Source organism: Coregonus lavaretus, assembly GCF_964263955.1.
Source record: "Coregonus lavaretus genome assembly, chromosome: 20".
NCBI classification, from domain to species: Eukaryota; Metazoa; Chordata; class Actinopteri; order Salmoniformes; family Salmonidae; genus Coregonus; species Coregonus lavaretus.
In genome coordinates, this window is record NC_140007.1 from 31,100,385 (window position 1) to 31,110,467 (window position 10,083).

General features: G+C 43.4%; 1 pseudogene across 1 annotated transcript in view; it reads right to left on the minus strand.

The window, feature by feature from the left end:
- Positions 1-4,959: 4,959 nt before the first annotated feature.
- LOC311148114 (membrane-associated guanylate kinase, WW and PDZ domain-containing protein 3-like) overlaps positions 4,960-10,083 on the minus strand; it is a 63,694-nt pseudogene continuing 58,570 nt past the window's right edge. The window contains exons 17-18 of the transcript in view: positions 7,219-7,482; positions 4,960-5,931 (exon numbers count right to left, since the gene is read on the minus strand). The product of the transcript in view is annotated as a membrane-associated guanylate kinase, WW and PDZ domain-containing protein 3-like (transcript). The remainder of the gene's footprint in view (positions 5,932-7,218; positions 7,483-10,083) is intronic.

A 10,083-nucleotide genomic window follows, 5' to 3' on the forward strand; every position in this document is an offset into this window, starting at 1 on the left:
AACCTGGATCTGTTACCCTCCCTGTAGACCTGGACTTGCTCTTCCCCTATTTTTGGAAACCTGGACAATTGAACTTTGTAAATAAACCTGTTAAACCTTCTCTGGCTCGGTGTAGTTGTCTGCATTTGGGTTCATATCCAGTTAAATCGTGACAAAGATAAGATGGATATAAACACACACACACACCCTGTCAAAGTTGTGTTTTTCACAGATGTATTTTCACCCTCAGTACAACATTTTGCTGCCACCTACTGCTTTAAGTAGAAAACATATTGTCAACGAACCTTGTTCTCTCAAAGACACACAAGTATTGTCCAAATAGCAGTTTATTATAAGTTTGTTGACAGTTTATTGGCGATTATCTTCTTTAGGAAAATGAAAAAAATAAGCATTCACAAACATAACTTACAACAGTAACAATAGCAGTCTAAAACAAACTGAGCTAGACTGGACTGGTTTGGTCTGGTGTGTAATAATATAGTCATATACTGGTTAACACTAGAGACGTGCTGTGCCATCTTTAATGTGACACCTCTGCTTTGTGCGATTGGAGTGAGAATAAGAATATAAAAACGGTATATCAAATTTGACAATATCTAGGTTATACATACTGTAGTTGTTTCCCTCACACCGTTTCTGTAGGTCACCAGGTGCTTCTGTGTACACAACATAATTCCATGCATACAGCACCATCTCCAAATGACTTGAATGGGATGTCAATTGAAGCAATATGTGTCTTCATGTATTTCGTTTTCAGTCCTTTATCTTAATATACATTGAGTGTACAAAACATTAGGAACACCTTTCCATAACAGACTGACCAGGTGAATCCAGGTGAAAGCTATACTCCCTTATTGATGTCACCTGTTAAATCCACTTCAATCAGTGTAGATGAAGGGGAGGAGACAGGTTAAATAAATATTTTAAGCCTTGAGACAATTGAGACATGGATTGTGTATGTGTGCCATTCAGAGGGTGAATGGGCAAGACAGATGATTTAAGTGCCTTTGAACGGGGTATTATTAGTAGATGCCAGGCGTACCGGTGTGTCAAGAAATGCAACGCTTATGGGTTTTTCACGCTCAACAGTTTCCCATGTGTATCAAGAATGGTCCACCACCCAAAAGACATCCAGCCAAGTTGACACAACTGTGGGAAGCATTGGAGCTAACGTGGGCACAATTTCGACACCTGTGGAACACTTTCGACACCTTGGAGTCCATGCCCCGACGAATTGAAGCTGTTCTGAGGGCAAAAGGGTGTGCAACTCAATATTAGGAACATTAGGTTCCTAATGTTTTGTACACTCAGTGTATATATACTTTTGGCCTTCAGAACAGGCTCAATTCGTCGGGGCATGGACTACAAGGTGTCGAAAGCGTCTCAATTGTCTCAAGGCTTAAAAATCCTTCTTTAACCTGTCTTCTCCCCTTCATCTACACTGAAAAACAAGTGACATCAATAAGGGATCACAGCTTTCACCTGGATTCACCTGGTCAGTCTATGTCATGGAAAGAGCAGGTGTTGTTAATGTTTTTTATACTCAGTGTATATACTCATTGTATATATACATATTTATTATTTCTTACAGAATTTTTTTATATACAACCACCTGCAGTAAAGCCGCTCAAAATGTACACTACATTCCAGTCATTCAGCAGACGCTCTCATCCAGAGCGACCCACAGGAGCAATCAGGGTCTTAATATATATTGGTTTATCGAGTATATCTCAATACCTGATCATTTTAAAAAGACATCTTTACAAAAATATCATATTTGATCCTCTACCATCATAACTGGATCACAACTGTCAGCCAATTGTTTGGCAAAGTGATGACAGATTGATTTAATATATTTTCCTTTATTCATTCAGATAACTCAACGTCAGGAGAGTCGTTGACTGTTTTTACTGAAGCTGAATAGACAGGAAAAATAAGTCGATTTTTGATCATTGTAGACATGACAGGAGGACTATAACGACACACCCACTACCCATTAATTCAATGCCACATTTACAGTAAGAGTCACCCTTAATGGTTCAGTGTGGTTTGGTTACAAAGGCAACTGTAAGTGGCACTTAACCCTGTGAAGCCCACAGTTGCAAATATGCAATGTCTCCTAAATTGCATCCTGTACATGTCCTAAACCAAAAAATCAAGTCAAACACTACATAGTGCATCTCCTTAGACCCAGATGTATCTCTAAGTAGTATTTGTTGTGTATCAGTATGATTACTGGGGCATCAGTAGCCTCTGAAACATGAGAAACCTGTCAACTCGTCCCCTACACAAGAATATGTTGTAAGTCATCCATGCAAGTACATGACTTTAAATATTAAATAAGAAATTGAGAAACAAACATTCTGAGCCAGAGCTAGAGGTAGTTTTGTAAGTGTTGCAAAAAGGCAACATTGAGCTTAAAGGGGCAATCTGCAGTTCAAACAACAACAAAGGGACACCCCGCCACCTTTTTTAGGTAAACAGCTTAGGGATGGGGCTGGAGAAGTGGCTATGAATGCAAGGACTGACATGTTAGAGATTGTTTCCCTTCCAAATTCTGCAAAGATGGACAACCAAATACTTTAAGAGTAACTTTGTTCCCTCTACACTTCAAAATAACAAAAATGAATATATATATTTTTTTATGTCAGTATACTGACATTGACGACCAATAACTTTATGGCAAAGAAGTAAGATAGGAGGTTATCTCTCCAAGTTAAGCCAGAAAGGTCAACCAAATATTACTTAGTTAGATGTTCTCCCTACATAGAAAACCCACAAAACAGTTAATGCTTTTCAAAAATAAACGTTTTTGATAGCAAAATACTTAAATTTGGATTGGTCAAGTTGTTCAATTTGGTATTTCAGACAAAATATGAATCTATTTCAGATTAATATACCATTACATAATATTTTCCATCACATGTCAATGCTTTTGATACATTTTGTATGTGAATTTTATAGAATTTAACAGTTTTCTTACCACAAAATGTTCATACCATTGAAGCCCAATGTTGCGTTTTTGCAACTTTCCAAGAAAATTGTTTTACAAACTTGAAATTCATGATGCAAGTATTTCTGAAAGGTAATATATATATATTTTTAATCTCATTTGGATCTATGCTTGGGTCTCACAGGCTAAGAGGGCACAACACTTACTACAATTGATAGTGGCTTTGTTCTTACTTACAGGAAATAAACGTTTGACAATGTAAATATATATGCATACTGTATTACTTTGGTAAGATTTTTTTTGATAGAAGGTTGCACACAATACCCTGAAACGTATCCAATATCACAACACAAATTTCATTAACATGAAATAATAAGTCTATATCATATTGATTAAAATGTTTTGAGTATATCTGTTATATGTATTATTATATTCCACATTATCAACAATACTAATCAGGGCTTCATTAAATATTGTATATACAATAGCATTTAGTTATTTATTTCATTCAAATATTTTTACATTATATAGATTGCACACATAGCACAAACTGGCTGTCAAAGTCACGTTGCTCTGAAAGTCATCACAATCAAATCAATACATAGAACAACATCATGGATCTATGTCATTCTCCAATCGGATGGACAGAAGAATGTTACTATACAATACCACCCCTTCCCTTCTAACCATATCTACACTCTTAGAAAAAAAGTGTTCCAAAGGGATTCTTCAGCTGTCCCCATATGATAACCCTTTTTGGTTCCAGGTAGAACCGTTTTGGGTTCCATGTAGAACAATCGGTGGAAATGGTTCTACAGGGAACCAAAAAGGGTTCTTCAAAGGTTTATCCTATGGGGACAGTCGAATAACCCTTTTAGGTTCTAGATAGCAACTTTTTTTCTAAGAGTGTATGGTGGACTGGACATAGTATAGCCTGGGGCTGTCGCATATTATTGCTCAGTATCATGAGGTATCATTGAATGTACTGTATACTGTCTCCATTGTCCCCTGAGACAGTCTTCCAGTGTCCCCAAACACGAGGACAATTCTATCGCAACTCCTGAGGGAGAGCAGAGGAAAGTGCTGTATAAAGAAAACAAGCAGAGTAAAGACAGAGATTGTGTTCCACTGGAACATCTTAAATATGTACAAATAAACATGATCAACAGTTGATTACCATCAGCCAGAAACCAGCTGTTAAAAGGCACAAAGAATATTACTATATAATACAACATTATCAAAAGTGACAGTGTCACAGTAAAACAAACTGAGTGTGAGTAGTGTTGTGTGTAGTTTGAAAAAGAAAGCGTACAGTATATTCCAAAGGGGATATACCGTACAGTGAAGATGGAGTCATAGAAAAATCGGTAATTTAGCGGTAACTGCCAAAATAAAGGAATCACCAACATAAAGTGTCTTAATAGGGCGTTAGGCCTTGGCATAGATCTGACAAGTGTCTGGAACTTTACTGTCCCTGATCCTGGGCCCTCAGAATTATATGATTATTGTTTCCTCAAACAGTGTGTATATTTTTGCTTTGCTACTACAGGTAACTGCCAAAATAAAGGAAACACTTGAGTAAATGAGGGATACAAAGTATATTGAAAGCAGGTGCTTCCACACAGGTGTGGTTCCACAGTTAATTAAGCAATTAACATCCCATCATGCTTAGGGCCATGTATAAAAAATGGCCAGTTGCTCATTATGTTGTCTACCATAGCTAGAAGAAGAGAGCTCAGTGATTTTTAAAGAGTGGTCTCAAAGGAGCATAGGGGGTTTAAAGGGTGGGTGTGTCTTGGTCACCAGACCCAATTGAACACTTATGGGAGATTCTGTAGCGGCGTTTTCCACCACCATCAACAAAACACCAAATGATGGAATTTCTCGTGGAAGAATGGTGTCGCATCCCTTTAATAAAGTTCCAGACACTTGTCAGATCTATGCCAAGGCCTAACGCCCTATTAAGACACTTTATGTTGGTGATTCCTTTATTTTGGCAGTTACCGCTAGATTACTGATTTTTCTATGACTCCATCTTCCCCTTCCTCTCCCTCTTTCTCTCTGTTCTCCTATAAGCCTGTTCTCCTGTATGACCTCAGTGGTCCTCTGTTGGCTGGGTGTAAGACAGGGGCCATAGAACGGCCTCCTCAATGAGGGCCAGGGAGAGGCCAGAGACACTGGCAGCAGGAATCCTGCCGTCCGAGTGGCTGACTCTGCATACTCCAGCTCTGAGGATGTAGTGAGGAAGGAGAAGGGTTCTCTTTGTAGTGGAGAGGTCATGTGAGACTCCAAGGAGAGCAGGTTGTTCAGGGACAGAGACCTCTCTCTCTCCTCCCATTCACTCTGTTCATCCTCACCACTCTCGTCATCATTTATACTCTCCCACTTTATCTCCCTCAACCTCTTATCCGCCCTCTCCCACTTTTTCTTCCTCAACCTCTTATCCTCCCTCTCCCACTTTATCTCCCTCAACCTCTTATCTGCCCTCTCCCACTTTATCTCCCTCAACCTCTTATTCTCCCTCTCCCACTTTATCTCCCTCAACCTCTTATCCTCCCTCTCCCACTTTATCTCCCTCAACATCTTATCCTCCCTCTCCCACTTTATCTCCCTCAACCTCTTATCCTCCCTCTCCCACTTTATCTCCCTCAACCTCTTATCCTCCCTCTCCCACTTTCTCTCCCTCAACCTCTTATCCTCCCTCTCCCACTTTCTCTCCCTCAACCTCTTATCCTCCCTCTCCCACTTTCTCTCCCTCAACCTCTAATCCTCCAACTCCCTCTCTCTTTCCATTTCCCATTCTCGCCTGTTCCTCGCCTTCTCTTCCACATCCTCTTCCTCACAGTCTAGGAATGGGGAGGTTAGCATCTTCCTCATCTTCATCCTCCTCCCTCTCTTTCACCTCTTCTTCCTCCACATCCTCCTTCTCCCCCATTTCCTTCACCTCCTCTGCTTCCTCCTGTCTCACTGCACTCCTCCTGTCTCACTGCCCCCTCCTGTCTCACTGCCCTCCTCATGTCTCACTGCCCTCCTCCTGTCTCACTGCCCCCCTCCTGTCTCACTGTCCCCTCCTGTCTCACTGCACTCCTCCTGTCTCACTGCCCTCTTCCTCTCTCACTGCCCTCCTCCTATCTCACTGCCCTCCTCCTGTCTCACTGCCCTCTTCCTCTCTCACTGCCCTCCTCCTGTCTCACTGCACTCCTCCTGTCTCACTGCCCTCCTCCTGTCTCACTGCCCTCCTCCTGTCTCACTGCCCTCCTCCTGTCTCACTGCCCCCCTCCTGTCTCACTGTCCCCTCCTGTCTCACTGCACTCCTCCTGTCTCACTGCCCTCCTCCTGTCTCACTGCCCTCCTCCTGTCTCACTGCCCACCTCATGTCTCACTGCCCTCCTCCTCTCACTGCCCCCCTCCTGTCTCACTGCCCTCCTCCTGTCTCACTGCCCCCCTCCTGTCTCACTGCCCTCTTCCTCTCTCACTGCCCTCCTCCTGTCTCACTGCCCCCTCCTGTCTCACTGCCCTCCTCCTGTCTCACTGCCCCCCTCCTGTCTCACTGCCCCCCCCCCCCCCTCACTGCCCTCCTCCCGTCTCACTGCCCCCCTCCCGTCTCACTGCCCCCCTCCTGTCTCACTGCCCTCCCGTCTCACTGCCCTCCCGTCTCACTGCCCTCCACCTGTCTCACTGCCCTCCTCCTGTCTCACTGCCCTCCTCCTGTCTCACTGCCCCCCTCCTGTCTCACTGCACCCCTCCTGTCTCACTGTCCCCTCCTGTCTCACTGCACTCCTCCTGTCTCACTGCCCTCCTCCTGTCTCACTGCCCTCCTCCTGTCTCACTGCACTCCTCCTGTCTCACTGCCCCCTCCTGTCTCACTGCACTCCTCCTGTCTCACTGCCCTCCTCCTGTCTCACTGCCCTCCTCCTGTCTCACTGCACTCCTCCTGTCTCAATGCCCCCTCCTGTCTCACTGCACTCCTCCTGTCTCACTGCCCTCCTCCTGTCTCACTGCCCTCCTCCTGTCTCACTGCACTCCTCCTGTCTCACTGCCCTCCTCCTGTCTCACTGCCCTCCTCCTGTCTCACTGCCCTCCTCCTGTCTCACTGCCCTCCTCCTGTCTCACTGCCCTCCTCCTGTCTCACTGCACTCCTCCTGTCTCACTGCCCTCCTCCTGTCTCACTGCACTCCTCCTGTCTCACTGCCCTCCTCCTGTCTCACTGCACTCCTCCTGTCTCACTGCACTCCTCCTGTCTTACTGCCATCCTCCTGTCTCACTGCCCCCCTCCTGTCTCACTGCCCTCCTCCTGTCTCTCAGGATCAGGGTCTGAATCAAGGCTGTGTCTCACTGCCCCTGCTTCTCCCTCTCCCTGATCTCCTTCCTTTCTTCTTCCTTTACCTCCCCTTTCGAAGACCTCCCCTGCATCTTCACCTTGGATCTGTGGATGCGGGCCTCCCGGCGGGCCAGGTCTACTGCAGCCACACTCTGCTTCTCGGGGTGCTGCTGTGGGAGGGAGGGGGAGCTGACTCTGCGCTCACGGACTGATGAAAACACAGGGACAGGACATAGGAAGCAGGGAACAGAGAGAGCACATTGAATAGGTGGAGAAGAGAATGAAGAGAGTTAGAGAAGCAGATGATGTTACATCATCACTGTAGAGGAACTGCGGAGTTCACAGAGCATTTTTCTGTAAGAAGCTGTAGCTGTATGTGTGTAGGTTGTGTTGTGTAACAACAGCTGCTACTTCCCTGACCCCTAGGTAACCCTTCATTATATTACAGTACTTATCAACATTGTGTGCTCTCATGCCGAATGTCAACTGTACTGTTGAAGCATATAGATCACTAGCTCTCTTTTACATTCTGCAACACTAGTTGCACACTAGAATTAATTCAACAAAGGGATATTGGTTTTGATTGATTTACCTGGCTAAGTAATTGTTAAAACTGAGGTTTAAGCTATAGGGTTCTATTTTAACAAACCTAACGCAATGGTAAATCTAAGCACATGCGGTAGCGCTATAGGTTCAGGGGTGTGTCAGAAATATTTTTGCTATTTTCACTATCACAATTATCGTCGCATTTGCTGGCGTATGCGCGAAAGGGCTGGGTTTTGATGAATAAACAAGTTGTGGGTGTGTAGAGGCTTGGCCCCTCACTGGCCAATCAGAATGTGTTCAATGGCGAAAAATCTGGTGGCTTCAAGTTGTGTATTTACGGTCTTTTATGTATTGCCTTTGGAATCAAGTCCAATGCCAATGTTAGTCCGTTATAGTTTGTTAAATGGCTTACAGAAACGGCTTACAGAAACGAAATAACAAATATTTGTTAAATATGTTAACTTGAACCCATTTGCAGTTTTCATTGTTCTAAGTAATTGCATGGCTTCAATATCATTCACACTGATATAGGGGCTAGGCCTACTGTAAATTGCATTATGGCTGAGCAAATTCTAAACAAAATGAAACAACAACTTGTTTTAAATAGGCTATGTCACACTTACAGGCACCATAATTTCTCCCCGTGGGCATATAAAACAACGCAGACTATGGAGGGTTTTACACACATCTAAACTTTTCAAAGTAGCTGGACAAAGATCCAATATAAATAGAAAGGGAGAATGTCCACTCACCATTATACTGCTCCCAAATAGGCCTATGTTTTATGAACATAATCAGAACCATCTTACCGATCAGATCGCATTCACACATCTCCAGAAGTTGCATTGCAAGCGCACCACGGACGTTGTCACCATAAAACCATAAAACCATGAAGGTGAATCATTCTAATAAGTTTGGTTGTAATAAAATTAAACGAAAAACAAGCAGTGTTTTTTTAAAACAACAACAACAATCCATAAATGTAAAATGTAATGATATCATAAAACCGCCAGGATAAAAAAATACATAGTAGGCCTAAGGGAGGGCTTTAGTTTTGAACATATGAAACGAAAAACAAGCCATTTTTACAGGTTACAGATACCTTCTAAATACAAGGTTCACCGGTATTCACTGAGGTTCTCATCTCTCGTTTCATGATGGGCATGGACACGTAGCCTACATCCTGGAGGGGGTTTTACGCACATCCAAAACGGGACCTGCATGGCTAAAATAATATGGGCCTGCTTACAATGCATAGATACAAATGGAATGTCAGCTCACTGTTTTACTCCTTTCAAACATGATATTTAAAAAAAACTTTGGTGATTACTATTGATTTTTCAAGTGGTCTCAGGAGCCAAACCCTTTATTTGAGATTGCACTGAGCAGACAAAATAAAAACCTTAATTGAGTGGAGGCGAGGCTATGCTAGGATTTTTATAAAATAAAACGAAATGGGAAAACACATTATTGTTTGTATGTTTCTAAATACGAAGTATACAGGCACCAAAAGCATATTAGACTACTCTTGTTCCATGCGCATATGGGCAGAGTGCGTCACGGCTGGATAGGCTGCGTTTCCGCTGTTAAAATTAATGCCATAACCAACTGGGTTACCGCTAAAACCAGATTTTGGTTGGTCTTAAATATCCCTATCAGTGCTGCCTGAAATTAGCACTTTGGATCATGTTTTTAAGGACACACGTCAAATATTTCCACCCCGCCCATCTGAGCGCAAGCGAGCTGATATAAGAGCGGTAAATTGCCAAACCTGGCGTTAGGGCTGGAAAATGCCAGTTTTGACATGACGAAATTGCAAACTAACGTGCGTTTGACACTTGCGCCGCCTTAACGGCAGCCGGAAATAGAGCCCATCGAGTTATACCCCTGTCTCAAGACAATACAACATATGATTTCAGCACGTGGGTGATCATGGTCTCATGATGTGCGTTTGACACTAGCGCCGCCTTAACGGCAGCTGGAAATAGAGCCCATCGAGTTATACCCCTGTCTCAAGACAATACAACATATCATTTCAGCACGTGGGTGATCATGGTCTCATGATGTGCGTTTGACACTAGCGCCGCCTTAACGGCAGCCGGAAATAGAGCCCATCGAGTTATACCCCTGTCTCAAGACAATACAACATATCATTTCAGCACGTGGGTGATCATGGTCTCATGATGGGTGTCGACGTACAGTGACACATAATATTTTTTCAACAACGACAACAGTAAAGACAACATAGGAATTGAGGAGAAGA